Source organism: Megalopta genalis, unplaced genomic scaffold (genome assembly GCF_051020955.1).
Source record: "Megalopta genalis isolate 19385.01 unplaced genomic scaffold, iyMegGena1_principal scaffold0026, whole genome shotgun sequence".
Classification (NCBI taxonomy): Eukaryota; Metazoa; Arthropoda; class Insecta; order Hymenoptera; family Halictidae; genus Megalopta; species Megalopta genalis.
In genome coordinates this window covers 177128-199567 of record NW_027476096.1, presented here as the reverse complement: position 1 = coordinate 199567, position 22440 = coordinate 177128, and the positions used below count along the sequence as shown (strand labels likewise).

At 31.4% G+C, this 22440-nt stretch overlaps 1 protein-coding gene and 3 long non-coding RNA genes across 5 annotated transcripts in view; 1 reads left to right on the top strand and 3 right to left on the bottom strand.

Moving 5' to 3' along the window:
* Positions 1-22440, bottom strand: part of LOC117220144 (potassium voltage-gated channel protein Shaw) — a 419368-nt gene that overhangs the window by 375432 nt on the left and 21496 nt on the right. The gene's annotated exons all lie outside the window — the stretch shown is intronic.
* Positions 1065-1329, top strand: LOC143260967 (uncharacterized). The gene is made up of 2 exons (XR_013035241.1): positions 1065-1212; positions 1281-1329. It is a non-coding gene; the product is annotated as an uncharacterized LOC143260967 (long non-coding RNA).
* On the bottom strand, positions 3174-6364 carry LOC143260940 (uncharacterized). Its single transcript, XR_013035215.1, has 3 exons — positions 6209-6364; positions 3397-3468; positions 3174-3310 (listed from the first exon to the last, which is right to left on the bottom strand). It is a non-coding gene; the product is annotated as an uncharacterized LOC143260940 (long non-coding RNA).
* On the bottom strand, positions 8666-9260 carry LOC117220133 (uncharacterized). Its single transcript, XR_004490192.2, has 3 exons — positions 9110-9260; positions 8954-9025; positions 8666-8867 (listed from the first exon to the last, which is right to left on the bottom strand). It is a non-coding gene; the product is annotated as an uncharacterized LOC117220133 (long non-coding RNA).

The following is a 22440-nucleotide window of genomic DNA, read 5'->3' as shown; positions in this document are numbered from 1 at the left end:
CTTTAACCGAATTCAGCAAAATATTGTTTGCTTTAATCATACAGCGATAACGATATTAATATGTAAAAATAAGTCTCCGCTTAAAATTTCATGCGTGAATAACGCATTTCGCAAAAATCAATCAATGTATGTATACAATACAAGTTTATTGCAGATGCTCAATCCACATGGTGACCCATTTCAATCGATCCAGTCAAATATCTTCGAAACTGTCGATGATATTAAAAAATATCTCGAATGAAATTTGAATGGTCACTAAAAGATACAAAAATTCAAGTATCTTCTAAACAAATGATTTTTCGCAATAAATGCTTTAGTATTTTTATGAAGAGAATAACGACCCGAATCAAGTAGTCTAATGGAACATATATGATTCCACTAAAAAAATTAAGTTGAGCTTCATTTGTCCTCAACGCATACACCTAGGAAAATCTTATTAGTATCAGATTACGTGCTCCTTAAAACCTTTTAAATTCCCTTTGAAACATTTTCTAGTATCATCAATGATTTCAAAGATATTTGACTGGATCGATTTAAATAGGTCACACTGAACGTATCAAATTCAGCAGATAAAAAGAATTATCAAAATTGTCAAGATTGTGTGGAAAAATAATATTGTACAATGATCCATTTTTCTTAAAATAATGGTGATGGTGAATTTAAAAGAATATTCCCACGATACAACACATTCAATCTGTTTTCTCTGGAAAAATTAATTGTCAGTCGAAGTGGAAGAAGGATAGTTGCTTTACGATATAAAGTTTTTGTAACCTACTCCGTAAAAAGTTCCCTTACATTTTCCGCGCTTTGAGACGCAGCGGAAGAAATAGAAGAATTTACCGGACTTTAAAGAGGTTAGAGAGCTTTTTACTTCTCTTATTAAATAGAATTTTTTTCAGGAAGACCGTTCCTGTTATTAACGTCTCGTTTTCATGGGAACCAATGTTACTTCGTCAGATACTTTGAGATGTTTCACGAGTTTTAAGGTAGGCTAAAAATAAATGAAAATAAACTGTTCGAATAAAGCTTGGAAAACACGTCGCAATAAAAATGTATCAAAAGTTGTCTTTTCGGTAGGAAAAATCGTACATCGAGCGTTTTACATATCTATGTATGTAGGTGTACTGAAATAATCCACTGCACTGATACTTTATGTATCAACATTTTCCTGTTACGCCTGAATAAATACTCCGAAAGGAGCGATTGGAAAACGTACGTACGAGATTAAATTGATTTTCGCCAAGTGCAATATGTATTGTCTAAAATTGCTGATTTTACAGAAAATTTATTGTGGTTGATGCAACCATCATTAAAATTGTTGAATCGAAATGACTACACTAATTCAAGCCCTTTTGATAATGGATACAAATGTGAATTTAGGATTTGAAGTTTTTAATAGTAGTTCATATAAAATGCATAATATAGATAAATAGGTTTAATTAGCATAAATAGGTTTATAATAATAGATTTTCCGTTGCATACATTTTTTTATATTTAAGAAAAAAATTCAACCCATAGAGGGTTAAATTAGTTAGAAACACCGATATATGGAACAGTAGTATAAAACAATAATAATAAAGACTTCCAATTGTAATAAAATCGATGATAATGTTGTACATCCTGAAAATTGTTTCATATATTAGGTACAGTGGCTACTGTACCTATGGGACATATATGTGGCCACCTTTTAAAACATAGTATACATTTTTTTAAATTGAACTAAATTGATTTGAATGTTTTTTTGATGTCAGAAGGACTAATGTACTGTACAATATATAACTTACCGTTTTTAAATTTTGTTATTATTCGGAATGAGAACAAAAAATAAAAGCTCTAGTTTTAAAAATTTTTCCAAGCTTCTAACGAAAATTTGGAAGGTGCGTTTTATAGATTTCAGTCACTTATATGCATGCTGAAAATTTCGTCAATATCGATCAACGCAGGGTCAAGCTACAAGTGTTGAAAGATTTCAAAAACTCACTTTGTTTTTAAGTCGATATATTTAAGGGTTTGCGTTTTAACACGTTTAAAAATATGGATGCTAACTTTCGAGAAGATTTACTTGTATTTGTTATCTCAGGATACTGATATTTTTCTCAGTATAAATAATTTCGTATAAACATTAAAAAATCACCACTTTTCATTACGGTAAAGTGACTTATGCCACTTTCAAAATAAACGGCTCAATTATTGATCAGAAGTGTCAAACATCGGGACAAAATTACGTTTCTCGCGATCATGAATTGCTTGTAACTCATAACAACGTCAACCGATATCGATGAAATTTTCCGCTCGTATTCAAGTTACCGAAATCTAGAAAACGCATTTCTTAAATTTTTTGTTATAGGCTCAGATAAGTAATGTTTTAAAACCTGCGTTTCATATTTTTTTGTTTTCTTTCAAGTAAACTAGTCCTTGTATCTTCTAAAACAAATTCGATATACAGGATGTCCCGAAAGCCACTCGTAATCGGGAAATAAGGGTTTCTCAAGGTCATTTGAAGTTACTTTTAACTTAGCGCAAGTGCAATCCGTGGCTTTGTTTACGAGTTATTAATAGAAAACACTGACCAATGAGGGGGACAGCTCAATGACTCATCGGCTTCGCGCCAACCGAGCTCGCCTTTCATTGGTCACGGTTTTTCGTTAATAACACGTAAACAAAGCTGCAGATTGCATTTGAACTAAGGAAAAAGTTACTTCCAATGACGCCAGGAACACCTCATTTCCCGATTGCAAGTGACTTTTGGAACACTCTGTATACCAATATTAATCATCTATATTATGAATAATACTTATATATTTGTTCCTCACTGTACTTTTATCTTACACAATAAAAGAATACATATTTGGTCATTCTATCAGTCCTGCCCGATTCACCTAATCACGTGTTCTATCCATAGCCTAACTTAGCCAATAATGACCCAGGATCTGAAAAGTGGAAGAGATCAGGTGGAGCGACCGGCTAATTCACCTTGCGTCGTTTAGCTTTTGGGTAGAGTGCCTTCTTTTAGTTTTCCAATAGTACTGATCCGATAAAATGACCGTTTTTCATTTTTATGGTTCAAAACAAACGAATGTGCTGAACACTGAATGGACAATATTTATTTTCATAACATCGATGAAAATGTGTGTTCGAGGTGCAGGACCGAATGGAAGAGAAGGCGATGGTCGTAAACAGTATTTCTTTATTTATTTATTTAAGCTGCTGTATCTGCATCATTTATACAACGTATTAATCATCGTTAAAACAACGTTTCGTAATGTTATAGCATCCGTTACAATCCTCGTTCCTCTCTAGTACACGTGAGCTAAAAAAAAAACAAAAATATAATCAATATAATAGCTCTATCGAATGGATGAGTATGTAGTAATTAATAATTAGGCATCATCGTACTTTGCACATTATTCTATACTTGTCGCTGCGACAAAGAGTCCTTCGTGACAAAGTACCGCATGCTCCTTCCACCTTTGAGGTAAATATACGTTTATTAAGACTAAGAAAAGAGGAATGTAGGAGAGATATGTACTATGAAAGGGACATTTTAAATATCCTAACTATGGGAGGACTTCTCAGGCCGGTTGATTTTTGTTTAATAGCAATATTTTGGTGTATTCGTTAGCATTGATACACGATTGAATTTTTTCGACTGTGAAAGTAAAAACGTTTCTGAAATTAATGTTACCGTAACTCATCTTTTCTTGGCTGATTTTCGCTTTGTTCGCTATTTTTGCTTTAATATTAATCTAATTATTGGTTACGTTCTCAATTTACTTGGTAACAATCTGAACGAGACACAACAAATGGTTATGTATGAGATATCTCTTTCATAACTGCCCTTTGAAAATTTCACTATTTTTGAATACACAAAAGAATACACATACAAGTTACAAATTTCGAATTTCGAATTTCTTTCTAATCATTGTTTTTCCAGTTTAAAAATGCAATGCAAACACGAGATGGTGTTAATAGAAATGAAATGTAAGATATGGTAAATGAAGTACATAATACAGAAAGAAAGTTCAGTAAGATCAACTGCGAAATCTTCTAATACATTTTGACTATTTAGTTACATAATAATTAAAGAAATAATGCTATCCGCAATATTATTCTCTTTCATAGCATGTCACATGATCTCATTTTCGAGATATTGTTACTTAAAGTTCTGATCACTAATTCATCGTATTAGTTGTGTTTCAAGTCCCATTATTATTTTTCAGTATATCGAATTTGCTTTTATGATCTGTCTTTTGATAAATAGGTAAATCATACATTTCGCAACTCAATTAATATATTAATATATTAATATTGCATAAACTAAAATATTTTAATTTGCGACATGCGACGTTTTTTCTTACAGCCACAAGAATATCTCTTCCTCGATTACCTTCTGCTCTTGATACTATAAAGTTCTGCGAGAAACAAAATACATCTTTTAACCCTTTCGATCCTAAGCGGGACACACGTTTCTCAGCGATCTTTTTTTATTGTTAGAAGAACAATACGTATCTCACATATATGATAAACGTATGGATAATCAATTACTATGCCCATTAAAGTGACATCCGACATTTTTTACGAATTAAACGGGCTTTTTTTACTTATATCGCACTTCTTAAAGCATTTCAATTACATGTCGCGCGCGATGTGTGTGTCTTTTATATAACTATGAATTTCTTCATATTTGAGATATATAAACAACACAAATTTCTGAGCGAGTTAGTGTACCTTTTTAAGAAGATGCAAAGTTAATTTCTGTGTGTTAGTTATTGCGCCTTTTCTAGTTACTATGTATCAATATCTATACATCATAAAATTACTATGTGTCAATTTCTGTATACTGATTTAGTTACTGTGTTTCAATTTCTCTACACCGATATAATTACTGTGTGTCGATTTCTGTGTCCTGATCTAATTACTGTGTGCCAATTTCTGTACAAAAATCCTAATTACTATGCTTTACTTCCTCTAATCAGTTCTAAGGAAATAATCCCAAACAAAAATGTAAAAACATGAAATATTCGGTATTAAATTATTTAGCCTAAATTATTGTATATGCTTCAGTACTTACGATATTATTCAGAAAATGACAGAAAATCACGCGTAGATACTTATAGTCCTCACACGACAAAAAGGCACTATTGTGTTTACATTCTCCCTCTTAGTAGCTGCCCCATTGTCGCAGCTGCCGGTTGCTATTGGCCGACGGCAATCTTCGTCATCGTTTTCGACATTGGGGCAGTTAAAAAGTGGGGGAATGTAAACATAAAGGTGTTTCCTTGTTGCGTGAGGACTATACACATATTCAACTGATCGGGAAAGTAAGGTTAGATGTAACACGTGGATTGCAATGAAAGAGCTCAGTAACCAATGCACGCATAAAAAAACACATGAAAACTTAATTCAGTTAAAGTGCACAGTAAAATAGACGCTCTGTTCAGTTATTAAATTAGTTTAGGTAAAAAGATGTATGTACAAAGTCGTGTATATTATTTTTTTTCTGTAATTTAGACGAGAGTTTTTTTAACACAGTAATTTATTCCTTTTGTTTTGGAAAGCATTGTTTTTGTATTTCTTAAGTTTTTGAAGAAGATCAAGGGAGAAACCGCTATCAGAAATTTAAAAAATTGGTTTCCCCGCATTTTATAGGCCTTATGAAATTAAAGTTTTGATTCGGTTATATGAAAATTACAGGTAAAATTTTATTGAAAAAATTTAATATTCGTAATTTAATCATATTTATTTTAAATATAGGTAAAATAATGTGAGGACACAGTAACCAAGGGATAGCATAGTAATAGGCATCCTGTACTTGACAGACTTACCTTACTATTATTTTTGATCGGTAATAATGACAATTAGTAGTATAGAGACATGCTGGATAGCATTTATTTAGAAGTACAGACGTTACAGACAATTAACTTAAATATCAATAGGAAAAGCTCGGGTAGAATGAGTTGAAAAATCGAATATAAATGACATGTAAATATGGAAGCAAGTTAATGATACCACGTACACTTATAGTCAAATGATTGACCTTTCCAAGGGTGACAAGAGAAAATAGAACGGTCTTTCAGTTTTTTTTTTACATTTTTCGGTTTTTTGTATGTTCGAAACGAAAGTGTTCCCATTCATGCTACTCTTTCACTACCCTTATTTAACAATGTGTCGAAATACAGCACAGAAAACTAGACAAACATCTACTTACCCCAACTATTGGTGTCATGGGTGATCCAAACAGCAAGATAAGTGAAACGAATAGGAAAAGTAAGCCCAACTTTTGGTTCATGATTGCGTATTCTATACTTCAAAGGTTTTCGCTAGTCAGTGACTGTTACTGTTCCGGTTTCTTTTTATATAGAGCACACACGTATATGAGAAATATAAATTTTACGAACACGATAAACTGCAATTTCGCGCGATAAATGGTTAAGAACATGCACTTTTCGTGTAGAACGTGACCGAGCGTAATAATCGGAGGCAGTGACTACGTTTATTATTTTTTTTTTTTTAGTGTAACGGAAACAAACATTTCAACCAGAAGATCGGGAATAAATAATTTGCTCAGTATGATGTACAGAAACATAGTATTTATTATTGGTGAACTGTGGAAATTATGTCAATAAAATATATCAAAACATGTAAGTGACATATATCAACTATGTATTAATAATATGTCAATACATACGAGAATATGCAAAATATACTCGAAATATGTAGATATAATTTTATTACTTAAACATAATAATAATCAATTATTATTTAAATTAAAATGTGTTACGAGTATTTTTTCAATACTATTAAGCGTTAGTTCATGATGTTTATTAAAAAAATAAATTTATAGACTGAGAAGGAACGCTCAAGTAGCATGCTTTAATTCTTTTACGTTCTTTAACAATCTGTTTTCGCAAAGCTTCACTAATCTTGAATATTGTTTCGAAATCGGGACCTCTTGTTGAAACTGCATTCCAATTTGTTATAATTTTTTCTCTGTAAATTTCAGGAGTGCTACTAAAATTTCGATCTACATTTGTCACTAATTCTATTGATTCAGTTAAAAGCATACCAGTAGTTTGTAATTCTTTCATATGATCCGGGAAAGTTTGAAAGTGGATTTTGATAAATATGAAATTCTGAATAAACGATTCATTTCGAGGAAATGAATTTACAAGTGAAAAATATTAACGCACTCCTTTAAATGTTTTCTAGCTTTTATCATATACGCAGCTGCATCTGTCATCAACAACTAGATCATGTTCGAAAGCCTGTAAGTATTATTTTTATTTATAGAAATAAAATAAACGTATATGACATATTCAATATACAAAATATATAAAATAAAAAATATATTTGCAGAATCACCCGGTCATGACAAATTTCTGCCTAGGTTCCATTGGTCTGCATATTTTCTAAAAATATATTCATTTGCATATTCATCCGCAATCTAAGATATCTGCGTCTCAAAAATAAGTAATTTGAATCCCCACTTAAAATATTAAAACATGTGTGATGCGATTTTAAATCACGCGTCTATGAGATTTTTTTACAGATTATCGTAAAAATGACTGTATTATCGTAAATACAGTCGTGTATTATCGTAAATATTTATCGTGTGCATTGGCGAATTCGTTATACGTTCACTGTACCCTGCTTTTCTAATTATTGTACATTGCGTACTGTTTCTGGTCAGTCGATCATTAGAATCTGTTTCTAACACCGATGACAATTTTGCAGTATTTGTTCTTTGGCGGTTCGTGGTAAATGAGAACGTGCGATCTTTATTCTGCTTTTAGTATTACTAGAATGAAAACTAAAATGAGTTAAACAACGTTCTAAAACAAGAAATATAAACAGGCAACTTTATTCAATTGTTACAACGGCCGTGGATAGTACTTTTGGCGGTTATGACGCCATGTTTTGGAAAACAGGGAAGAGAGGGGGAAACGTTTCGTCCGGGACCCGCTAGAGGACTAGGAAGGCAGATGTTTTACTTTGCTAGCCGCCGCGCTCAGGTAGCGGATGAGCAGTGGCGAGCGATGCGACGCCACAGTTCCCCGGATCAAATGTAATTGTTCTTAGAATAGCACATTTATGATGGCGCATTCTAACTTTTGTGGTCTCCCCATACGCTATCCATTCTCGTTTGATCAGTTTCATCATATCTTTGACAAATATATTTTAAAAAATGTGTTTTCTTGATGATTTCAAACATTTTCCTTAATGAGTTCCCTTCTCTTCTTGTTTAATAGTTAACTCAACGAATTGGGATAGGAATATTCATTTCGAATGAAACATACACGATACGATATTTTCTATTTAGTAGCAAGCAAGAAACTAAAATAGAAGTACCTATTATGGAACGCTTTTCAGGGGGCATAATCTATTGCTCGATAGATTGATATTTCTGGACAATCTAGTGAACTTTGGAATATTTATTTGTAATATAAATAAAACATAGTACGACAAAAATAATAAAGTACGAGCATGTACTTTGCTACTACGCTTCCATGCTACTACGGAACACCGTTTTCATGCCATGTCCCGGCTTTCCATTTTCAACAAACAACACATTCATACATATTCTCAATTGCAAGCATCGACTTGAACCGTCTATTGAGTGTAAGATAATTGAATTGACGCAGAATGGGTTTCAATGAATAATTAATTTTCCCTTTAATTCTTTTATATTGGTTCATAAGATACACATATATAATAATGCAAAGTATGTAACATTAACATTATAAATTTAACCTAAACTGTGAAACTACATTTTCTCTGAAAATTATTTTATTGAAGTATCAATATTACATTATTAATGACAGTTGGCACGTCTGGAACTGGAATCAATCTTTTTTTGGACAGTTAGCCTAAAGAAAGAAATGTACAGAAATTTTATTATAATGAAAGTGACAAAAACAAGATAATTATTAAGAGTAATCAATTGTGATCATACCGGACATCTCGCACGGAGTGACGGATTGTTGCAGATTACATGTAATGGAATATTATAGCACGGCGCTGACAGCTAAACAAAAGTCGATACAATGTATCATTATATCAAAACTGATGCATATGTGATGCAATAATATCAAACATATTTGTAACTTACGACTGGTATTACAAAATATCCAGATAAAAGTGTAAGGCAAACAAATAGAAGAAAGAAGTGATGGTTTCGCTCCATGGCTGCAAGTTCTATTGTCTTAAGCTAGTCAGTAGGCAACGAACGTCACAGCTGTTTCCTCCTTTTATATGGAAAACTTCGTGCAGAATATTCCAGTTATAGATTATGCGAACATTAAAAAATGTAATTTCAACTTTACGCGATAAATATTTAACTGTGTGCGGTTTCCGTGTAGGATGTGACGAAGAGTAATAATGTAGTAAACGACTGGATTTATCTATTTACTGTTCAAAGTAAATGTGTGTTTAATATACTGGAACACTAATTGTTTAATATCCAATACATTTTGTCCGATCGTTGGTATTCCATCTGATCACACTGGTGTTCGCACTCAAAGAATCGTTGTACTAACAAATGTATAGAGTTTTCTACTATTGTTATTATTGTTGTTATTATTATGAAAATGCTAATAGAGAGTAATAAGTAAAAATAATCAAACTTGACCTTACCTTGCATTTCTTGCGAAGTAATGAGTTTTTGCAATGCATTTGTGTTTAGCTTTTGTTTAAGCATTTGTGATGACATTTAAAAGATAGACGACGCGTGAATCATTTCAGGTCCAAAACGGAAGATGTGTTTTTACTGGAAGAAGAGTAAGCGTATCAATTACTGTACTCATTAAAGTGACGTCCAGAGTTTTCAATGAATTAAATCGGATTTTTTAACCTACGTCTCACTTCTTAAACCATTTTAATTATATCTTGACGTTTTTTATGTAATTACGACTTTTTCATAAATGAAATATATAAACTATTATATATATACATACGTAATTTTTGTGCGTGTTACTGTGCCCTTAAAAAGATGAACAATTTATTACTATATCTCAGATACTGAGCCTTTTCTAGTTACTTTGTGTCAATTTCTATACGTTGATCCAATTATTGTGCCTACCTTAATTACTATGATCAGTTCTAGACAATTAATCCTAAAGCAAAAATGTAAAAACATGAATTATTCCGTATTAAATTATTTAGCAATTATTATATATATAATATATAATATATAATATATAATATATAATATATAATATATAATATATAATATATAATATATAATATATAATATATAATATATAATATATAATATATAATATATAATATATAATATATAATATATAATATATAATATATAATATATAATATATAATATATAATATATAATATATAACATATAATATATAACATATAATATATAATATATAATATATAATATATAATACTGAAGCATATGTATATATATGTATATATATGTATATATATAAATAAATATACATACATTGAAAGGAAAAATCCTTCACGGTATATTAAAGTAGAATATATAAATGTCAAAATACAAGAAACTTTCGATTTAGTAAAAATCGTTACCTACAGAATTAAAAAAGTATAACTTTACCAGCTAATATTGATGTAATATGTGAATAATCAAATTCAAAAATCAACAAATTATATTTACGCGCGACTTATAAATGACTGTCCATTCCCATACAGTGAATTCAGTCGTCATACTACAAAATACATACTATAAACAAATCATAACACCATCGATCATAAATAAATAATAATTTTTAAACTGTCAAATTTCTTGAAACACATTGTTAAAGAAAAGAGGTATGAAACTATAATAGTAATAAAAAGTAAAAAAAATGTATTTTTATAACTTTTCAACTTATAGGCACTTATATTATATTTATATCTTATAGGCATTCGAATACTTATGTGGCATGAAAATTCGATGCCTATTTATATTTTTTTAATTATGTAAGTAACGTTTTATGCTAAATCGAAAATTTTTTGTATTTTGACATTTATGCAGATTGTGCTAAACTTATGATACTTCCGAGAAATGAGGGGTTCCTAAGGTCATTTGAAGTAACTTTTTCCTTAGTGCAAATGCAATCCGCCGTTTTGTTTGCGAATTATTAACGAAAAACAGTGACCAATGAGAGACGAGATCAGCTAGCGCGAGACAGCCGGACCAATTAGCGGAATTGGGCTTTGTTGGCTCGGCCGCCTTGTGCCAGCCGAGCTGGCCACTTATTGGTCACTGTTTTTCGTTAATAATTTGCAAACAAAATAGCGGATTGCATTTGTGCTAAGGAAAAAATTACTTCAAATGACTTCAGGAACCACTCATTTCCTGGAAGTACCATAAATTACAAAAAACTTTTGATTTAGCATATAACGTTTTATACCTTTTTGTATCTTTTTAATCCTTTAATATCCCGTAAAGGATTTTACCCCTTCAATGTTATATTAATTTAAATATGTGGCATAGAGGTCCAATTTATACTGGTGTCCGAATGCTTTCGTTAGTCACTGTACATGCCATAGTAAGAATTCGAATGATTTGTGAGGGCAATTTCGTAGTAAAACGACCCCGAAAGGATTTGAATGCATGGCTGTCTGTTTTCAAGGAATTAATAAAAATAAAAGTGTCGCGCGTTGGTAGGTACGAACATAAATAGAATTCATAGATATGAGCCGTTTATTTTGAAAGTGGCATAAGTCACTTTGTTTTTAAGTCGATATATTTAAGGTTTGCGTTTTTTAACACGTTTAAAAATATGGATGCTAACTTTCGAGAAGATTTACTTGTATTTGTTATCTCAGGATGCTGATATTTTTTTCAGTATAAATAATTTCGTATAAACATTAAAAAATCACCACTTTTCATTACGGTAAAGTGACTTAAGCCACTTTCAAATTAAATAGTTTAGAAAAATGACTGACATATATTAATTTTGTCCGACGTATTTTACTGAAGTGATGTTTTGAAAGGACAGTGATTTACTAAAATTGTTGAATAAATTACATATATAATAATAATTTATACCATGAACATATTTAATACAAAGGTTTGATTTAAGTATTTTTTATTTTAATATCCATAAAATACAAAAATAATTAGTACATTTTGAAACATAAGTATAAGTAATTTATATGAAAATACATCAGTTCAATTTAATTTTCGTCATCAATAGGAGTGATTAAGTCCTCGGAAATCGTGTTTTGTTTGAAATTTTAAAATAACTGTGGTATATTGGGGGTATATAATTAAGCAAGTCCATCATGTCTTTGTATTTTGCTGAAGAAACAGGACGAGATCCAGCGTATAACGGATCCATTTCTATTTGTGAACAACGCCTAGGTCTTCCTCTTTTTGGTGACAAATCCAAAGTTACAAATTCATCTTTCTCATCTAAAGTTAGTTTATAAAACATTTTATAGCCATCCGCTGGCGGATCTGGAGGTAGTCGCCACATCACTATAATATAATTTACAAAACTGCACTATTCTCTTTCCCACTTATAAAAATAAGTCCAGTGATCACAACCTTTTTAAAAATACTGAAAAGAATTCAAAACAATACTTCACACACACTTATCACACGTTTCTATTTCTTTTACACTAAGCCCTGCAATTAATTTCCTGAGTACAGCGACTTACGCCACTTTCAAAATAAACATGTTTGTTATACCGTTAATTAGCAAAACCTCTCTCGAACAAATCTCAATAGTTCTCAACTTATTGATTACAAATTTGTTTAAAATGAAAAGATACCGTTCAATTGTAATTAGTGTTACCATTAACTCGATTTTTTTGAAAAGATGACTTATGCCACTTTCAAAATATAAACGGCTCATATATAGATAGAATTTAGTAATTGAAACTAAGTGGGTAAGCGCTCTGACAGCGTCGGATGAGAAATGAAAGTGAAAATTGAGAAGGACATGGAAACGAACAGTAAAAAGTATCGAAAAAAATAACTCACGAACTGTCTCTAAAAAGAATAAAAGTCCGAGCGTTTATCTATTATATTTGTCGAGTGTCGCTAACTCGAGTGAAATAATTATCGGACCCGTGACAAGTCTGTGATCGGAGCCCCACTTTAAAAATTGCATCACTTTTCTTTAACCATCCGCTCTCACACTTCCAATACCAAGCACACATACAATTTTCAAACAGCTGCCACTCAAAACCTAACAATATTATCCAGATGCAAGCATTAGAGAATATAGCTTCAAGATTCTAAAAGATCGTTTCCTTTATTAGAACTCGATATCTCATTTCCAATGTATATTGAATTAATTATTAATTTCACTTTTCCGAAATATGAAATGTGAGTCATTTTGACCCAGTGTGACAGCGGAGACGTAACAAAAAAGACAAAACATATAAAACGTTTAATCTTTAAGTGAAGAAAGTGTACAATAAGTTCAATGTTCGATTCATAAACACCATACAAAATACAAATATTAAGCTCTTGCACTCGAATGTCCCATCTCAAAGGACATACGAAGACAGCTGGTAATCACGTTAATTTCAAGGTTAACAATTTTGGTTCTACACCATCGGTACAAATACAATATTATGCAGAATCCTGTTTGAATGAAGTCATTATTTCCAAAACGTAATATTATTTTATATTTTATTATATACTTAATACTCGATTATATTATTTAATATTTAACGAATAACTAGATTCGTGGTGCTTCTAGGTGATTTAATAAAAATTTTCCTAGGTGCGAAGGGCTACATAAAAACAGAATTTAAAAATTTGTATTGACTCATCTACCTCATTTGCCTAATTTACTTAAATTTATGATCAACGAAACGTTTAATGAGCTTGTCATAAACAATCTTCATTCTCAAATCATGTTTTACTAACGATGAAGCTGTCTTATTGCTTCTAAAACAGAACTCAATATCGATTAACCCTTTTGATGCTGGGCCGAAAATTCTTAGATGTTATCCACTCTAGTTAGCCCTATACTTGCCTGCAGATTATATATGACACGGATAATCCCTTAGATTATGTTTCTGAATTTTATTTAATTCTATTTTCTAATTCTATTTCTTAATTCTAATGTTTGACACTTTTTGAATGAATTTCATGAAAACAAGAGACCACATACACAAATTCTTCAGGATAGTGGAGCTGCGTACTGCACTTTAGAGAAGCGGAGCTGGTTACTGCGTAAAATGTATCGAAATTGCTGGTCATCATTTTGAGTATGTGTTAAAATACAATTTTTCTTCATTGATCCTCCTATCATGGTTCTTTCACTATTTCCATCCTCGGGTAAATTTTTATCTAGATCAAGTTTTATTCGAATTCCATTGGATATTCCATTGGATAGTGTCGAATAAAATTTTACTCGTTAAGTCTCCATCTCTTATTCGTGATCGGAATAAAATTTTGCCCAACTCCGATAGGTACCTTGACGGCCGTAATTCCAATTAGTATTACTAAAATCGAAATAACAAAGTTTTCGAGCTGAAATTTTTTCTGTACATAATATTGAAGAGAATTGTATACGGAATTTTCAATCCGATTTTGCTTTCATAAAAGAAAAATTTGTTCACAGTTGAAAAAACTAATTAGCAAAATAATTTGTACGTAGTTCAAATAAGCGTAAAAAATGCTGTCAAAATGCATATTTTCCAAATTTTATTAGGAAAATACTGATAGTCGGTTTTCGCTTGAATGTCCTCCCTTAAAAGCCATAAAATAATGTTGCTAATTTGAGAACTCCTGATGTCCGATTGACGTGTAACAGATAGATCGAATTCTAATGAAGTATTAAAATTCCGGAGCCGCCATACTTGTCATGTTTCATTTCTGCTTCCGAAAAATCAGATTCTACCTGAAAGATCTAATGAAGTATTGAAATACCGCGGCTTTCATACTTGTCATATTTCATTTCTGCTTCCCCAAATTCAAATTCTACCTGAAAGATCGTAGTTTCGAAACTGTGGTCAATATCCGGATTGTTCTGACAGACTAACTGAAGGCAGTTCCAAGTTCTAAGTTTCGAGTTAACAATTTCAGCACTGTTACGGAGAGTGGAAATACCGTCTTTGGTGATGTACGGTTTCCCAATGCAGTTACTTTGCAGAGGATACTGATATTATATAGTTTAATCATTTACAAAAAAAACATTACGACAGTAATGTTATGATACCTCCAAAACGACCCCAACGATTTATTATAAATTTTACATGTTCCTTTCGGAGATAAAATTTACCTCTAAATTAACCATTTCGCAGTGAATCTCGAGATATTTTCGGGCAAAGCGTCAAGTATCAAAATGACAGTCCCGAGAATTTTTCGGGCATTATTCACAATTCAGCGTTCATTCCAGTAAAGAAAAAAGCAATAAAATCAAGAATATTCTAGGGTCCATACGCGATTGCAATTTTACAATGAGAAGCGTTGATGAATCGGATCAACATATCTATGATGTAAGACGAAGCATAGAATAGAAATATTATTATAAAATTTTCGTACATCTTTTAGATCAAGCAGTATGGTGTGCTGGCATATTACATAAAAAGACATTTTTATTGAATATATTCTGACAACTGCTAACAAAGAAAAACCGATTGGATTATGTGCAGTATGCTTCTCACGTCGGATTGGTGGAAAGACAATTAAGAAGAATACGAGATACTATTGTTCAGACTGCGACGTATAGGTTTATGTATTCCGTGTTACCACATATATGACACAAGACGTAACTGTGTGTAATTGAACGATTATTTTTTCTCAATAACATTTGTAAAACGCGTTTAAAAATTATTTTGTACTTATTATCACCGATGGAATCATTTAAAGCGATGAAAATGATGCACATGATTTTGTTGAAATTCATAATTTTATTGCACTGTAAAAGGGTTAATATAACCACAAACAAAAATGTCTAATGGCTCCAAGTCGCATTGATTGAACTGAGACGGAGGTGCATTAAGATTACCAACAAAAGCGAGATATTTACAAATTCTCTGCAAAAGTTTTATCATTTTTTAATGCGAATTTTAACATTTCCTATGCGTTGCTCATTTCCGTATCCTTTCATAATTCAATCTCGATTATTACCGATGACAACTGTTAAGAAATTGCTACTTGGTCTGGCTAAAGAAAATGTCGCGCTATTTAAAATGGCAGTCCATTTTGGGACAACGTTTTCTCCTAATATCTTGGTTGCACTACGAATGCTGGGACCATGTGTATATGTAACGATCATATTTCAAATTTCCCATGAAGAAACTGTTCACATACAGCTTTTTTACTTTTTAGATGGATAAAATTCATCCTCGCGTCCTCATGAGTTTATCCACCTTGCCATCGTCGTCGTCATAACGTCGCGTCGTTTTTCTTTATCGTTCTTTACCGTTCGACCATTTGTATTTCAGTATGTGTCTAAGTATTGTACAGCGACACTCCAAAACGAATGGCTAGCAAGTGTTGGCAAATTTGATAAATAATTCAGTCCATTGTTAGAGAAATTTTGAGAGTTTTACCCAGTTAAATTTGAGAAAACAGTTATACCTAATGCTGTCATCTCACTATAAAGGTAAGATCTTTCTTTTCCTTAGCTTTATACCAATAAAAAAACTAGCCACAGTAAGTAATATACTACCATAAACAAAGAGAAATGAGAATCTATAGCCTTCATGACATTGAACTATCTCACGTGGAAGTATTGTAATAATAACGAAGTAAAAGGTGATGAGAATAATTATCGACTCAAAGTAACTTTTACATCTTTAGTGATATTTAAATAAAAACTTAATAATATATCAAATTTGTTTATTTAAATATACGGTCGAGGCGGCTGAAACCCAGTTCCGCTTATTGGTTACTGTTTTATGTTAATAACTCGTAAACGAAGCCGCGGATTGTATTTCCGCTAAAGAAAAAATTACTTCAAATGTCCTCTTGAATCACTCCTTTCCGGGCGTTAACATAATTATGGGACATCCTGTATAATTACTATTAGATCATTGATGAAGTTACTGAAAGTAATGCAAATTGTATTCACAAGTATGATTGTTATAAAAGAATGCCATTGGCCATGAGTGGATTATTAAAATTCTTCTAACGGTATAAAATACACTGTCTTGGAAATCTGTCGATTCAATTCTACAACTTCATTCAAACAGTATGAGGTGGTAGGAGTACGGTTAGTTGACCGTCAAAGTGGAGCGCACGGTCCGTTTACCTGAATCGGGGCGCGCAGCCACCTTCTCCGCCCTACCCCAATTACAGTTTCCGTATCCGCGAATTAAAAAATTGGAATAGAAACGCATGAACTCGGATCGAATTTGGAGAACAAAAATATGTTTACTTTTTATATGTTGAAAAGAAGAATAAATAAGGAGAATAAATAAATAAGAGTACGTCGAGTTCGAGTTGACCCGGACGGTGGGACAAAAGCCTATAAATCATCAAATCAAGACGCGAAGGTCCGTCAATCCGCGGCTTATCGTCATAAAATTATACCTGAGAACATGCGTCGGAGGATTCTTAACTCGGGATTACCTACATTTACATTAATGTAGGTTATCTACATTAATGTAGGTTAATTACATTAATGTAGGTTAATTACATTATATTACGTGCTCTCACGGATCCCCAATGAAAAAATTACTATTGACTGATTAAAATATACAAAAATTTGTCAATTGTAGAAGTCTACTAGACCTCCACGTGGGTAGTCCCGACACTAGATGCTCAGGTAAGTACTCTCAGTACAAGTTCCCCACGGTATTAGTAAAGTATTAATTTATATATGTCGAAAATTTATTGGATTAGAAGATATTTTAACTTTAATTTTGTGCATTTTGCCGTGCCAAAAGAGACGTTAAAGTTTCCACGATTCATAAATATACTTTCATCGAGAAATACCACTAAATATCTGTTAAACTAATCACTTTTCGACATAAACAGGTAAATGCATTTCTATAGAAAATGTCGAGCTGCATCAACTAATGTTAAAAAAATACATGTGCTTAAAAAAGTGAAGATAACCTTGAAATCTCCGAAAATTCTCCAGCTGCGAAAAAACTATTACGTTCGTATTATATATTTCAATGAACTGAAAAATTGTTGTTAATAAAGTTTTTCGTTATCTCCAAAAATAACAGAAATACGTAAGTGGACTCCTTTAGTTGAAACACCATGTATAATTCCTTAAGAATATTAATAAATGTATACATAAACACAGCAATTTTAAATTGTAACTGACGCGGCCACGATTATTTAAGTATACGTAATATGTACGTACAATATACATATTATTATTATTACTATTATTATTAATAATAATAATGATAATAATAAGTTAAATAATAATAATAATGTTCAGAATATACTTGATTTTAAATGAAGAGGTAAGTTACTGTATAATGAATAGAAGGAAAGGTTGGAAGTATTATTATTATTAATATTAATAACAATACTTCTAATAAATAACTAATATTATATAGTAACTTACCTCTTCATTTGAAATCAAGTTTATTCTGAACATTATTATTATTTAACTTATTATTATTATTATTATTATTATTATTATTATTAATAACAACTGACTTGCCTCTTCATTTGAAATCAAGTTCGTTCTGAACAATTTCTTATTTATGGCTGTTCTTTTCTATTTACAAGTAGACACAATCCACAATCCACCACTTGCCTTAGTACATTACCAAACAAAACAGTAATAAATTGTGTTTGAAAAAAAAGTTCCTCAAATGATGTTTCTTTAATAAATATTTTTTTAATATATAATATTATCTCAATATTACATTACACAATTATCGTATAACTGCGTGAACACTTTTAAAAAATACGAAATCATTTAATGAATGCCATATTTTCGGGATTCTGCCCCACTGTGCGACAACATTAGGAGGATTGATGAAATATCGTAAGTATGAAGTCTCTATCACTGAGGGAACGATGGAAGCCCGTATAGTGGTTGCAGTTTATCCTTACGATATCATCATTTATCTTACTAAATGAGCTTTCTATACATGTATATCTCGTTCACACTCAATGACCCTCACTTTATCTTCCATGCCATTTAGTAGGGAATAAACTGGAGGAAGAAAGCATTCGGTAATTCGAGGGATTCCACCCCCTAGATGATGGTCAAGATAAGCTATAGGGTGTGCAAAACCGCTAACAAAGGACACTATGCAGTCGACGTAGTCGCACAAATTGATACGGTTCTAAAGTACATGTATGTCACAAAAATATTTATTCAGACTAATCGTATCATTGCCAGTTAAATGATCGGTTCGACGATTCCTATACTACAATTATTCAAATTATAAAGACACATTCACTGGAAATCATTCAATAAATTTATTCGTCCCAACATATGTTAATATAAAAATTGGAAAATGTCTAAATAAATTAAATACTGTAATTTGTATGAGGCAACACAGACGAGTCACTTTTTATATCCAGCACTGTTAGTGTTAATGGATAATGTTGATACAATTGAGGTAACGAAATTTACGTTTACTGTCACGTGTTACAGTTACACGCATTGCTATCGAGGTCCAAACGTCACATATCTGTAACAGAGATTACGCTTCAATTTTTGACAAGGGAAATATTATAGATGAAATCTTATCTGCGTCCATCGAAAATGTTTCGGTACCGTGTAAATAATAGCAGATATCACATCTGGTCTGTTTTTACCCCACGTTTTTCGCGACAACAAAATTTGTAAATTTATAGACGTCAAACCAATAGATCTACTCTGTCATAAATATAAAATATAAAATGATGTAGTCCTAAATGAATTTTTAGCATCATTATTTATAGATTATTGTAATCAAACTGGCGAGATTTATATGTGTTGAATGCTTAGCATTATTTAGAAAATTATTTATCAATTTTATACAACATATTATTTAAGGTACTCATTTTGAAATCAGTTTTTTCTATAGACCTTAATTGGAACATATGAAAGTTTAATCTAATTATTAGCAACAAGAATTCACTATCTTAGATGAATAACAATATTTATGATCTGGATCCAAATGGACCCCAGCCTCGTCGTTTGGTTAAGATGCTATATTGATATTCTCACATTATTTTAATTTCTGTAGTGTTTTATGGCACAAACACAGTGAATCAATCTGACTCATAAATTCCATGTGAGAACACAAAAATAATCATGTTCATTAAAAAATAGTTTATAAATTTCTTTCCTTTCTGTAAGGATTATTAATGTTTACCATACATTTGAACTTATGAAAACGTTTCAGTTGAAGTAATAGAATAATTTGTAGCTTCATTTTGGGTCGAATAGAACCAATATTAAAGACGTAAAGTTAAGTGTAGAACGTTTAGAAACGTAAATGCATTTGTAACGTAGATTAAACGAAATGTAATAATTAGTATGAACAAAAACACCTGAAAATATAGATTGTATCATCTCTCTTAAATGTAATTAGTTTCAATCCACACAATAAATCTAAGTCTGTAAATTTTGAAAGGGTTTACTATTTGCGACATGGCCCTTTGGTGAAGAGTAGTTAGCTTCTATAAGACATAAGCCGCTTACCACTCTAACGCCTCTTGCGTCTCTTACACGAGAAGTCAGTAGTCAGTACGGCTGAAATTATTTCATCGTTAATTTCAACCATTTGGAGGCTAATTACTGAGGTGTGATTCCCTTCATAAGTACTAGGACTTTTCCTCGTTCATCTGGGATTCTTATATTCTGCATTAGTTTTCTTCATATTGTATTAACGATAATATATGCTGATAATTATATTCCTAATGAAATAAATAAAAATTTTACAAAATTTGTGGATTTATTAATCAATATAATCAAATCAATAGTCACGAAAATTACTATACAGTTAAAAAGAGAGAGTATATAAAGAAACCATAAAATTTATTTCTAATCTTATTATCAATATTGAAATAAAAAGTTTCATTTATATTACTCCATGGTAACCTGTAACCGATTTCTGTATCTTTCTATTTTCAATGAATTAAATTCTTTAACAAAGAAATGTTCGATTTTGTCTAATATATTAAATAATGGATAGAAAATGTTCCAAATTATTGTTCCCATAACACTTTGAACAAATACTCACAATGATGACATAACCTCAATTTATCAACCTTCATATTTTTGTAGAATGTATTACATTGAATACGGTTCTATAATAAAGCAAAGATATAATAAAATTTGGATAATATTTTTGTTTGGTTAAGGGGAAAAAAGTTAAACTTATTTATGAACTGAGTTTATTTATTTATACATTTAAATAAGAAAGAACTTCACTGCAAAAAGAGCGGAACACATAAAAATGTCTGATTACATATATCATAAAAACTCTATTTACATAACTTGATAATGTCGCGGATAATTGAAGAACAAAGAGTTGCGATTGCTATACCAACACTTTGTATCGTCTTTGGTCTATTTTGAATTATGCAACGTACTATATCAGAGTATGTAGCCATAAATTTCGTTATGGATTCATTACGCTGCAACAAGAACAAAATATGAACGTGTCGCTAATTTGCAGCGAAAGTATTAAAAAGTCACGGTTCCAACATAGATAGAATGTAACCTGTTTAATACGTTTTCTATTTTCTCAAAAGATGAAACTTGTATATTTATACAGTATACATATGTACACTCACGTACACATATATAACGTACATAACATATTGTTACGGCGACTTGTCCAAATCAAGTCGCTGTAATGTGAAACTGCCCTGTTGTGAGCAACTCCTTAAAGAAAAATAGAAGAGAGGGGTTGCCACGGAGGTGTTTTATCAACGGACAATCGGAGAGTCGGGATCGGACCGTCGAGCGATCAACACCATCTAATTCAAAGATCTCTAACATATTCTAATTCAGTTGTATTATAGTTCGTGTTCTCTATTGTAAATAAAATGCCGCGACGCGGGAGAAGTGTTGTAATTCGTAACAATATGTATAGTCGTCACATGACAAGAAAGCATCTTTGCATTTACATTTCCCCTCTTACTAGCTGCCGCAGTGGGGGAGCCAGTAAGAGGGCGAATGTAAACACAAATGTGCCTTCTTGTCGCGTGAGGACTATACACGTGTACATATATATCTCATTTGAGAGTTTCTAAATAAATAACAATAAAGAAGAAAATTTGTGTGTATGAAAATATAGTAATATTTTTTTTAAATTTTCTAATAAGCATTCAGTCAGCCTTAAATTAAAGGTTAAATTTACTTTAAAATGTATAGTCGACAGGTAGATAGATCTTTATTTCAACCTCCTTGGTCATGAAATAGATTTTGGTTTGTACATGCGTAAATGACATATCCTAAATATTCTAATTCGCATAGCTTTTATTATATTGCGCATTATTACATTTTTCACTGATCCCACTTACATCTATTATACCGAATCTCTCTCTATTTTGTTTTGTTATATAATTATTCAGCAATATGTCGT